The sequence below is a fragment of the Cervus elaphus genome, chromosome 8 (genome assembly GCF_910594005.1).
Source record: "Cervus elaphus chromosome 8, mCerEla1.1, whole genome shotgun sequence".
In the NCBI taxonomy this organism is placed as follows: Eukaryota; Metazoa; Chordata; class Mammalia; order Artiodactyla; family Cervidae; genus Cervus; species Cervus elaphus.
Window position 1 is genome coordinate 46,388,076 of NC_057822.1, and position 9,736 is coordinate 46,397,811.

General features: G+C 36.5%; 1 pseudogene; it reads right to left on the minus strand.

Moving 5' to 3' along the window:
• Positions 1-620: 620 nt before the first annotated feature.
• Positions 621-712, minus strand: LOC122698976 (annotated as a pseudogene).
• Between the last annotated feature and the right edge of the window lie 9,024 nt (positions 713-9,736).

A 9,736-nucleotide genomic window follows, 5' to 3' on the forward strand; every position in this document is an offset into this window, starting at 1 on the left:
TGAGCTCACCATTTCAGTTTTTCCCCCAACTTGTGTGTGTGTGTGTGTCTACATAGAACTATATAACAGTCTTTATTATTTGTGCTTCTAGGCACTTCTCTAAATTCTTTACAGAGTGAATATCACATCCATTCCCTGAATAAACAAAACAAAACTCTTTTCCAGTAGGATGCAAGTCAGTCAGTTCAGTCACTCAGTCGTGTCTGACTCTTTGTGACCCCATGAATTGCAGCACGCTAGGCCTCCCCGTCCATCATCAACTCCCGGAGTCCACCCAAACCCATGTCCATCACGTCAGTGATGCCATCCAGCCATCTCATCCTCTGCTGTCCCCTTCTCCTCCTGCCCCGAATCCCTCCCAGCATCAGGGTCTTTTCCAATGAGTCAACTCTTCGCATGAGGTGGCCAAAGTACTGGAGTTTCAGCTTCAGCCTCAGTCCTTCAAATGAACACTCAGGACTGATCTCCTTTAGGATGGACTGGTTGGATCTCCTTGCAGTCCAAGGGACTCTCAAGAGTCTTCTCCAACACTATAGTTCAAAAGCATCAGTTTTTCGGTGCTCAGCTTTCTTCACAGGATGCAAGTAGCAGTCTTAAAACCATTTTTATTACATATATGGAAAAAAAAATCCTTAAATAATCTGCTTGTGCAGGGGCCATGCTAATCTTCTCTGTACTGTTCCCGTGTTAATATATGTGCTCCCTACTAAACTTTTAAAATTCATCAAACCCAAAATATATTGTGACAAATCACCTTTCATTTTTCCCACCCACATTTTATAGATTTTAATATTCTAACTTTTTCACTCAGCTCATCAAAATTTTGTTTTTTAAGAGTTTTATTTAACATATTAAAGAACATTAAACTTTCTGAAACCCCTCTACCTCTTTGAAAAAGGGAGTTGTATTTTAAAAGAAGTTTAAAAGGAGCTCCATTCTGGAAGAACTTAAAATCGGTTCTGAATTTACTGTCTAGAAGATCAGGCAAAACTCCATCATCCTCAACCTTTACAGTAGGCTGTGAAGCTAACAGTAAGCTTCCTAAAATGCATGTACTTTCACAATCCTATTCTTATTGAAAATGTTTTTCCTCAGAAACATACTTGTGTTTGAGAAAAAACAACTACAGGGCAAAAATTTTTGAGAGGAAGTTGAAAACAGGTACCATGGAAAATATTATTATTGATTTTTTTTTTTATAAATATGTTTGGCAGTGAATGTGAACTGAGCTGTCCAGTGTAAGCATCCAGAAAGTTTTCCCCCATTGGTAGTATAGTAGAATTCTCTTCAGTAAACATTTGCTTTTGAAAATCATAAAAGGTCAGTTTTGGCCAACTGCATCAGTCCTTATTCTGCCATCTGTAAAAAATTTAGACTTTGCCTTTTTGAATGACCCTTTAAAAATATACAAGACCTAATTCAATCCTTTAGTCTCATAAAATTTCCATTGGACTCCAGTGGGAACATTTTAAAGTTAAGTTCTGAGGAATAAGGACATTTCATAATGCCTTCTTGTGAGAACTTCCTTGGCAGAACTTGGCCAACTCATACCTCCTGTGAGTGTTCTATGATATTACAAATTTTAGAGCTTCAAAATAGACTCCATCCTATAAAGCAGTTTTGCTTGTTACAGATAGATATACATGCACATACATCCACACACACACACATATGTATACATATTTATCTATCTCAATGTGACCATAAAATTCTAATGTGATGAACATCCAAAGTGGTTGACTCTTGGTATATTGAGGAGCTACCCAACTTTGCCCATCGTTCATTGATCAGTAGGTAGGTTTGTTCTTGCTACCCTACCTGTGCTTTTCTAGTGCTTTATTGTAAAAACAAACAAATAAGAAATATTTTATGGATAATTAGTGTGTGCCAGAGCTATATTAAAATTCTACATACATTATTTCACTTACTTTTGTGAAGCAGGAATTATCATTCCTGATTCACTGTGGAGAAACAGAATGGCTAAAAGTCTCCTGAGACTCAAACAGCACAGCCAATATCTCTGACTCCAAAGCCATGGGTCTTAACTGCTGCACACTTTGCATTATATTGTAGTCCTGCCCTTTATGCACCCTTTTTATAACAAAGGGAAGGTCATTGTTTTGGTGGCCTTGTTTACTTACCTGTCTCTCTAATGAGGACTGACTAGCTTGAGACAGGGTTCTTGTCTTCTTCATCTTTATACTGCTAATGCAGGATTCACAGGAATTTAATAAATACATCTTAAATATAAAAGTTACCTTTCTGATTTAGATTTAACCCCCTTTTTATAGAAAATATAACCTCCCAAATATCATTCCCCAAACCCAGCATTCAGAAATAACTGAATAAATATTTGACAAATGAGTGAAATCCAAAAAATATTAGAAACACTTATAGCCTACTTTTGCTTCTAATACATTTGTATAACAATGGCACACTCTAAGTGTTTAATTTCTTGATATTAATTAAGCATGGTCAGGGCATGGTAATTGAAAACTATAATAAAGCTGGTAGATGAAAAAGAGGGAAAACAACAAATGTTTCAATGATAAAAGTGTTTTAATATCACAATATAAGCTTCCTGAAGTAGTAGTTTATTTGAGAGTATACATATTTGAGTAAATTCATTTGGAACTGTTAAACTGATCAGAGATATATCAATAGATGAATGGATAAAGAAGTTGCGCCATATATACAGACAAACACACTGGAATATTACTTAGCCATAAAAAATGAAAATTTGCCATTTGTGACAGCCTGGATGAAACTAGAAGGTATTATGTTAAGTGAAAGAAGACAGAGAAAGACAAATACCATATGATCTCATATATATGTGGAATATAAAAATGAAAATAAAACAAACAGACTCATAGATATGGAAAACAAACCAGTAATTGCCAGAGGGGAGGGGATTAGGGGGATATATGGAGCAGGTAAATGAGACTGAGATACAAACTTCCATCCTTAAAATAAACAAGTCACAGGAATGTAATGTACAGCACAGGAACTATAGTCAGTAATATAGTAATTCAGTATGGTGGACAGATTGTAAGTAGATCTATCATGGTGATCTCTTTGTAATGTATAAAAAAATTAAATGACTATATTGTGTTCCTGAAACTAACATCATATTGTATGTCAATTATGACTCAACAAAAATTACTTCAGATGAGAAACACATCTCAGGATTAACAAAAAAAAAAAAACACCAAAAAACCTTTTTGTCTGTATGCTGCTTAAATAGGACTTATGTAAGTGCTGTAATTAAAAGCAGTTTATTGGTGAAAGTCTAGCCCCTAGTGGACAGGACTCCCGTACACACCCACATACCAAACTAGTTACTAATAGCATGGAGGGACACCTGCTTAAAGCTCAAGGGTTTCAGAATGAAATAGTCTTCAAGACTCTTGATGTTAATATTTTGTTCTTTTATCTTTTTTTTCATAAAAGAGGCCACAATTTTATATCTGGCTTATTAGTGCTTCATAGGATTTCAATGAATACTAAGACTTTTCTATCTCAGTCTCAATTTTTTTTTTAAAACAGTGGTTTTCTTGGCTTCTTGGGGAGTGAAAGAATAAAATTTCTTTCCTTCCCTTCCCTTCCTCCCCTTTTTTTGTTGTTTTCACTATTAATATCCAACATTTAGGCAACATTCACTCTTTTCTTTGAGAATAGATTTAGGTTACACTTATAACTTTATACCCAACGCACACACACAGACACATACACACACATCATAAGTTGACTATTTCTTTTAAAATTAAAAGTACTCTTTAGTTTCTTTTCTCTGAGTAAGTATGAGATGTAAAAAAAAGATAAGAATACAAAAATTAAACACTCAAATAAAATAGAGATGAGCATACTTTTGTGAATGAAATAACACCTGATATATAGTATCCAGTCAGAAAGCTGTGTTTCTTAAGCTTTTAAAATGCTTTTCATTGCAAGTCTTGTCACTAAACACATTCTATGATTCAGGGAAACTATAATTAGATTTCTCTAATCATCCTGATGATCTTAGATGTTTGCTTAGTTTTAAAAACTAAACCCCAAAAGACTGAATTTACATTTCAAATATATATTTCAATATAGCCAATTCTGCTCTGTGTGTTCCAGGGCTTATGGAAGAAATCAGTTAGCGGTATAACACTCAGAACTTTTGTCAGTGACACACAAAAAAATTAGAAATCTGATAAAATGGTAGCACTGTTTCATACATGTTAAGTGGTTAAGAAATACATAAATGCTTCACCTTGAAATAAAACCTGATGTTTCATTGTGGGTATCAGAAGGGTTGTAGCTTGCGAGTTATTGTGAAGTGGTAGAATGAGAATTATCTGAAATCAGATGGCAAGTTCTAATAACAGATGTGAATGGGTGTGGCTCATAACCCAGGCTGGTGAACTGAGGTAGCTGGCAGATGTTTGAATGTGTTTATGTATTTCTGTGTAGTTTGGATCAACTGGGTGTGTTTTCTGCATTCATCCAGTGCGATTCATGGACAAAATGGTGCAGAAACAAAAATTAAATTTTCCTTGTCTTCAAATTGTCCTTACTATATCAAATGTATCAGAGCAAATTCCCATTTTCCAAACAATAGCAGAGCTGACTGTATTCTTCTTGAAGACCTAAAATAGAAGAAAAAGGACTCATTTGAAATGAGAACTATTTAATGTTTAAGAAGTGGTATGAGTCTGTCATACAGAGTGAAATAAGTCAGAAAGAGAAAAAAATATTGTATATTAATGCGTATATATGGAGTCCAGAAAAATGATACAAATGAACCTACTTGCAGAGCAGGAATAGATATGTAGACATAGAGAAGGGACTTGTGGACTCAGTAGGAGGGAGGGTGGGATGAACTGGAAGAGTAGCATTAGCATATATACACCACCATGTGTGAAATAGATAGCTAATGGGAAGCTTCTGCACAGACCAAGGTTTCTGCTCAGTGCTCTGTGATGGCCTAGAGGGGTCAGATGGGGTGGGCTGAGAGGGAGGCTCAGGAGGGAGGGGTGTATGTGTACATACAGCTGATTCATGTTGCTACACAGCAGAAACTAACAGCATTGTAAAACAATTACACTCCAATAATAAGATAAAAAAGAAATTGTATGAAACATAGTTCATAAGCTGCTGTAGACTTTATTAGCTCCAGTGTAGGTACAGGTTTTGGATGATATCATCATTGGCACAATTAAATTCATTCATTCCATGCTGCTTTAAGTCATTTTGTGGGTTTGGTACCATGAAAATTAAGCAACAATGGTTTTTAGTTCTCTTGAGTTTATGCTTCATAAAACTCAGCAGAAATCTATTGGGGGAAAATGGACTGCAGACATTCTTTAAATTTTAGTTTTTATAGATGTAAAGATGGAACACTTTATTTAGATAATAAAGGGATGGTGTATTTGTCTCTTTGGTGAGTTGGAATTAGTTTTATCAATGTTAAAATTTTAGATGACTAAAAACAGAAATTTTAAAAGGATTTCCAAATTATAAAAATATAACTATCCGTTATTCAGTGCATGTGGTCAAAATAAAATACCATAAAAGAACATTTGATTTTCTCCCCCATATTTATACTTAAGTTCTGAACTCAATAAATCGGTACCCAGATAGCTTCAAATCCCAAGCCCAGAGTCATTCTTAATCTCCATCTATCTTTCATCTCCACCTTCACATCCATTCCAAGCCTGGCAGCTCTTCCGCTAAAATACAGTCATAATCTGCCCATTTCCACTGTTAGAATCATCTCTCACCTGACTACAGTAGCCTCTCAGCAACTCTGTGTTCCTCTTTTTCTCTTCTATAATCCATTCTCTGCCCAGATACTAAGGTTACTATTTAGAATTATAAATTAGACCACATCCTTCCTCATGCTAACCTTCCAGTGGCTTCTCATCTCATTTATAATAAAGCCTAAGTTCAACCAGTGTCTACAAGGCCCTAAATAATCTTTAGAGCCTTAATCTGGCTCTTATTGTATCCTTGACATCATCTCCCATTTTTTGGTTCCTGCCACACACGACTTCTGTATAGCTGACACCCTTGTGTTATAAGAAAGTCCCATTAACTACCTTATTTCACACATTGTAGTGTATATATGGTAATGCTCCTCTTCCAGTTCACCCCACCCTCCCCTTCCCCCTACTGTGGCCTTCTTTCCGCTCCTTGACACCAGCTCTTCCCTCTGCTGGAAAGTAGTCAGCTTAGTTTTCCCAGAACAATCTTCTTACTCAGAGCTCAGCTTCCCTACCATGACCTTGCCCCCTTATATCCACCTATTGAATCTCCCCATTTTATTTTCCACACCTCTACTACTTTATGTATTATCTTGATCATTTTGTTTGTATATGTGTTTCTATTTTCTATACAACTGATGTTGCATGGGAGGTTAGCTTTCATGGTCACTATAGTATCCCTTGTGTATCTTCTAATGCATGGCACTTGGGTACTTAATTATACTTGTGAAATGAACGAATTGAGGTTGAAAAAATAGAAGGGGATTTTTTTCCCTAAAAAAGAAGCAGAGTTTTGTGTTTTATAATGTAAATGACATCAGACTTTAAAAAGTAGTATTGAGCCTATGTGGTTGCTACAACCTAATTAATAAGAATTAATGATGGTTAAGCACTCAAAGATGACTTATGTGTCCAACACACTCTGTTAAGTATTTTTTTTTCATATATCAACTCATTTAATTCTTACAATACTCTTTTGAGGTAAGCACTATGATCTCAAATATAAAAGATGGGAAACTTGTGTTCCCAGGGTGGTGCAGGTAGTAGGATTGGGATCTGAACTTAGGCAGCTCTACTGGAAAGTCGGTTGGCTTAGCCACTGTGCTATCTCCATAGAAAGGGCTTCTAATCATGTGGTAAGTCATGCTTCCTTATTATGTAAGCTACTGCTTGGCACCAAGTGCAGCCCAGAACCTCTAAGGTTTTTTTTTTGTTTGTTTGCTTGTTTGCTTTAAGTATAAGAAGGCTAACAATCAGTTGAATATAAGACCCATTACACACAAACTATGACATACAAACCCAATAGCAAAGTAAAGAGAGAAAATGATTTTGCTGGACTCTTGAAAGAACCTTAAATATGAAGTAATATATTGATCAGCAACATATGGATTTTTTTTTGTAAATAGCCAGTCAAGTGTACTCTGGATCAGGCATTGACTATCCTTTTTTTTTTTTTTACTGACTTCTAGTTATTAGAAAAGACATCTGGAAAGTGGCTTGAAATTTGTTTTAGAACTCATGATTCCAACCTTAGTAGAGCCTAACAGTGCAGAAACAAAACAAACAAGCAAACAAAACCACTGTGACTTTCAGAAAGTACAGTGGAGGAAAAGTACTGGATAGAAACACATCTCTGATTAACAAAGGACTGCCAAAACCTGAGAAGGAACTAGAATCTACTGAGTCTACTGAGTCAAAGCACCGTGCAAGGAATCAGAGGATAAAATTCTTGTCTTTCTCCTGCAACTTACAATAAACCAACTGTATGTCTGAATCTCAGTTATGAAATATGTGAACAGTCATATTGTATTACATTTAACAGCTTCCTGTGTGGAATAGGACACTGGAGTAGGTATCCTCTTAGAGAATATTCTAACTTTCATGGACATGATGATAATATTTTATGGCTCAGAAGAAAATGAGTGGAAAAATAGCTATGACATTAATGTGAACAGAACTGGCAAAGGGTATACACTAACTCTTCAAGTTGGTGAAGCCTTGAGACGGAGAATTAATCTTTATTGGCAGGCACAATTTATGTATAAAAGCAATGGGAGAAACCCACTAACAACTTCTGGGGCTGTGGAATTATAAAACTGTGTACCAGATGTTTTGTCTTGTTCTTTTAATTTTAAAATTCGAGATTGCAAAGAGCCAATAAAATGTGTTTTAATATATCTTCATTTCCTGCTTTAATAGAATATTAGACCTAAGGAATTAAATTTATCATAAGAAATTAAATATTGAAAAATTTGACATTATTCTACACAAGGTTTATGTTAGCAAATGAATTATTATCCACACTGAATGGGAATATGGATCTTAACTACTCTGCATATAATGAAAGGGAATATTTAAAAATTTTCCTGGTATGTTGAGGAGGTGGGACTTTGAGAGTTTAAAATGTGGAATAGAGAGATATATCCAACTTTGGCGTATGGCAAAGGAGCTTCTAAAAATAGTAATTCTCAAATTCGGTTTTGAATTATTCCCCGATCTACACGTTTCTATGATCTTCTCCTATTTTACCTAAAATTTTAATAGCATTTACAAACCACATTCAGTTTGAGGAGTAAAAGATAAGAGCTCAGGTGGTATGGAAAGAAGATGGCAGCTATAGGAAGTGTTCAGTTCAGGTCAGTTCAGTCGCTCAGTCGTGTCCAACTCTGCGACCTCATGGACCACAACACGCCAGGCTTTCCTGTCCATCATTAAATTCCGGAGTTTACTCAAACTCATGTCCATGGAGTCAATAATGCCATCCAACCATCTCATCCTCTGTCATCCCCTTCTCCTCTTGCCTTCAATCTTTCCCAGCATCAGGGTCTTTTCAAATGAGTCAGCTCTTAGCATCAGGGGGCCAAAGTATTGGAGTTTCAGTTCAGCTTCAGTCCTTCCAGTGAACACCCAGGACTGATCTCCTTTAGAATGGACTAGTTGAACCTCCTTACAGTCCAAGGGTCTTCTCCAGAGTCTTCTCCAACACCACAGTTCAAAAGCATCAGTTCTTCAGTGCTCAGCTTTCTTTAGAGTCCTACTCTCATATCCATACATGACCACTGGAAAGACCATAGCCTTGACTAGATGGACCTTTGTTGGCAAAGGAATGTCTCTGCTTTTTAATATGCTGTCTAGGTTGGTCATAGCTTTCCTTCCAAAGGGTAAGCGTCTTTTAATTTCATGGCTGCAATCACCATCTGCAGTGATTTTGGAGCCCCAAAAATAAAGTCTGACACTGTTTCCACTGTTTCCCTATCTATTTGCCATGAAGTGATGGGACCAGATGCCATGATCTTAGTTTTCTGGAAGTTGAACTTTAAGCCAACTTTTTCACTCTCCTCTTTCACTTTCATCAAGAGGCCTTTAGTTCTTTACTTTCTGCCATAAGGGTGGCATCATCTGCATATCTGAGGTTATTCATATTTCTCTCAGCAATCTTGATTCCAGCTTGTGCTTCATCCAGCCCAGAGTTTCTCATGATGTACTCTGCATATAAGTTAAATAAGTAGGGTGACAATATACAGCCTTGACATACTCCTTTTCCTATTGGGAACCAGTCTGTTGTTCCATGTCCAGTTCTAACTGTTGCTTCCTGCCCTGCATACAGATTTCTCAAGAGGCAGGTCAGGTGGTCTGGTATTCCCATCTCTTTCAGAGTTTTCCACAGTTTATTGTGATTCACACAGTCAAAGGCTTTGGCATAGTCAATAAAGCAGAAATTTATGTTTTTCTGGAACTCTCTTGTTTTTTGATGATCCAGTGGATGTTGGCAATTTGATCTCTGGTTCCTCTGCCTTTTCTAAAACCAGCTTGAAATCTGGAAGTTCACGGTTCATGTGTTGCTGAAGCCTGGCTTGGAGAATTCTGAGCATTACTTTACCAGCGTGTGAGATGAGTGCAACTGTGTGGTAGTTTGAGCATTCTTTGGCATTGCCTTTCTTAGGAATTGGAATGAAAACTCACCTTTTCCAGTCCTGTGGCCACTGCTG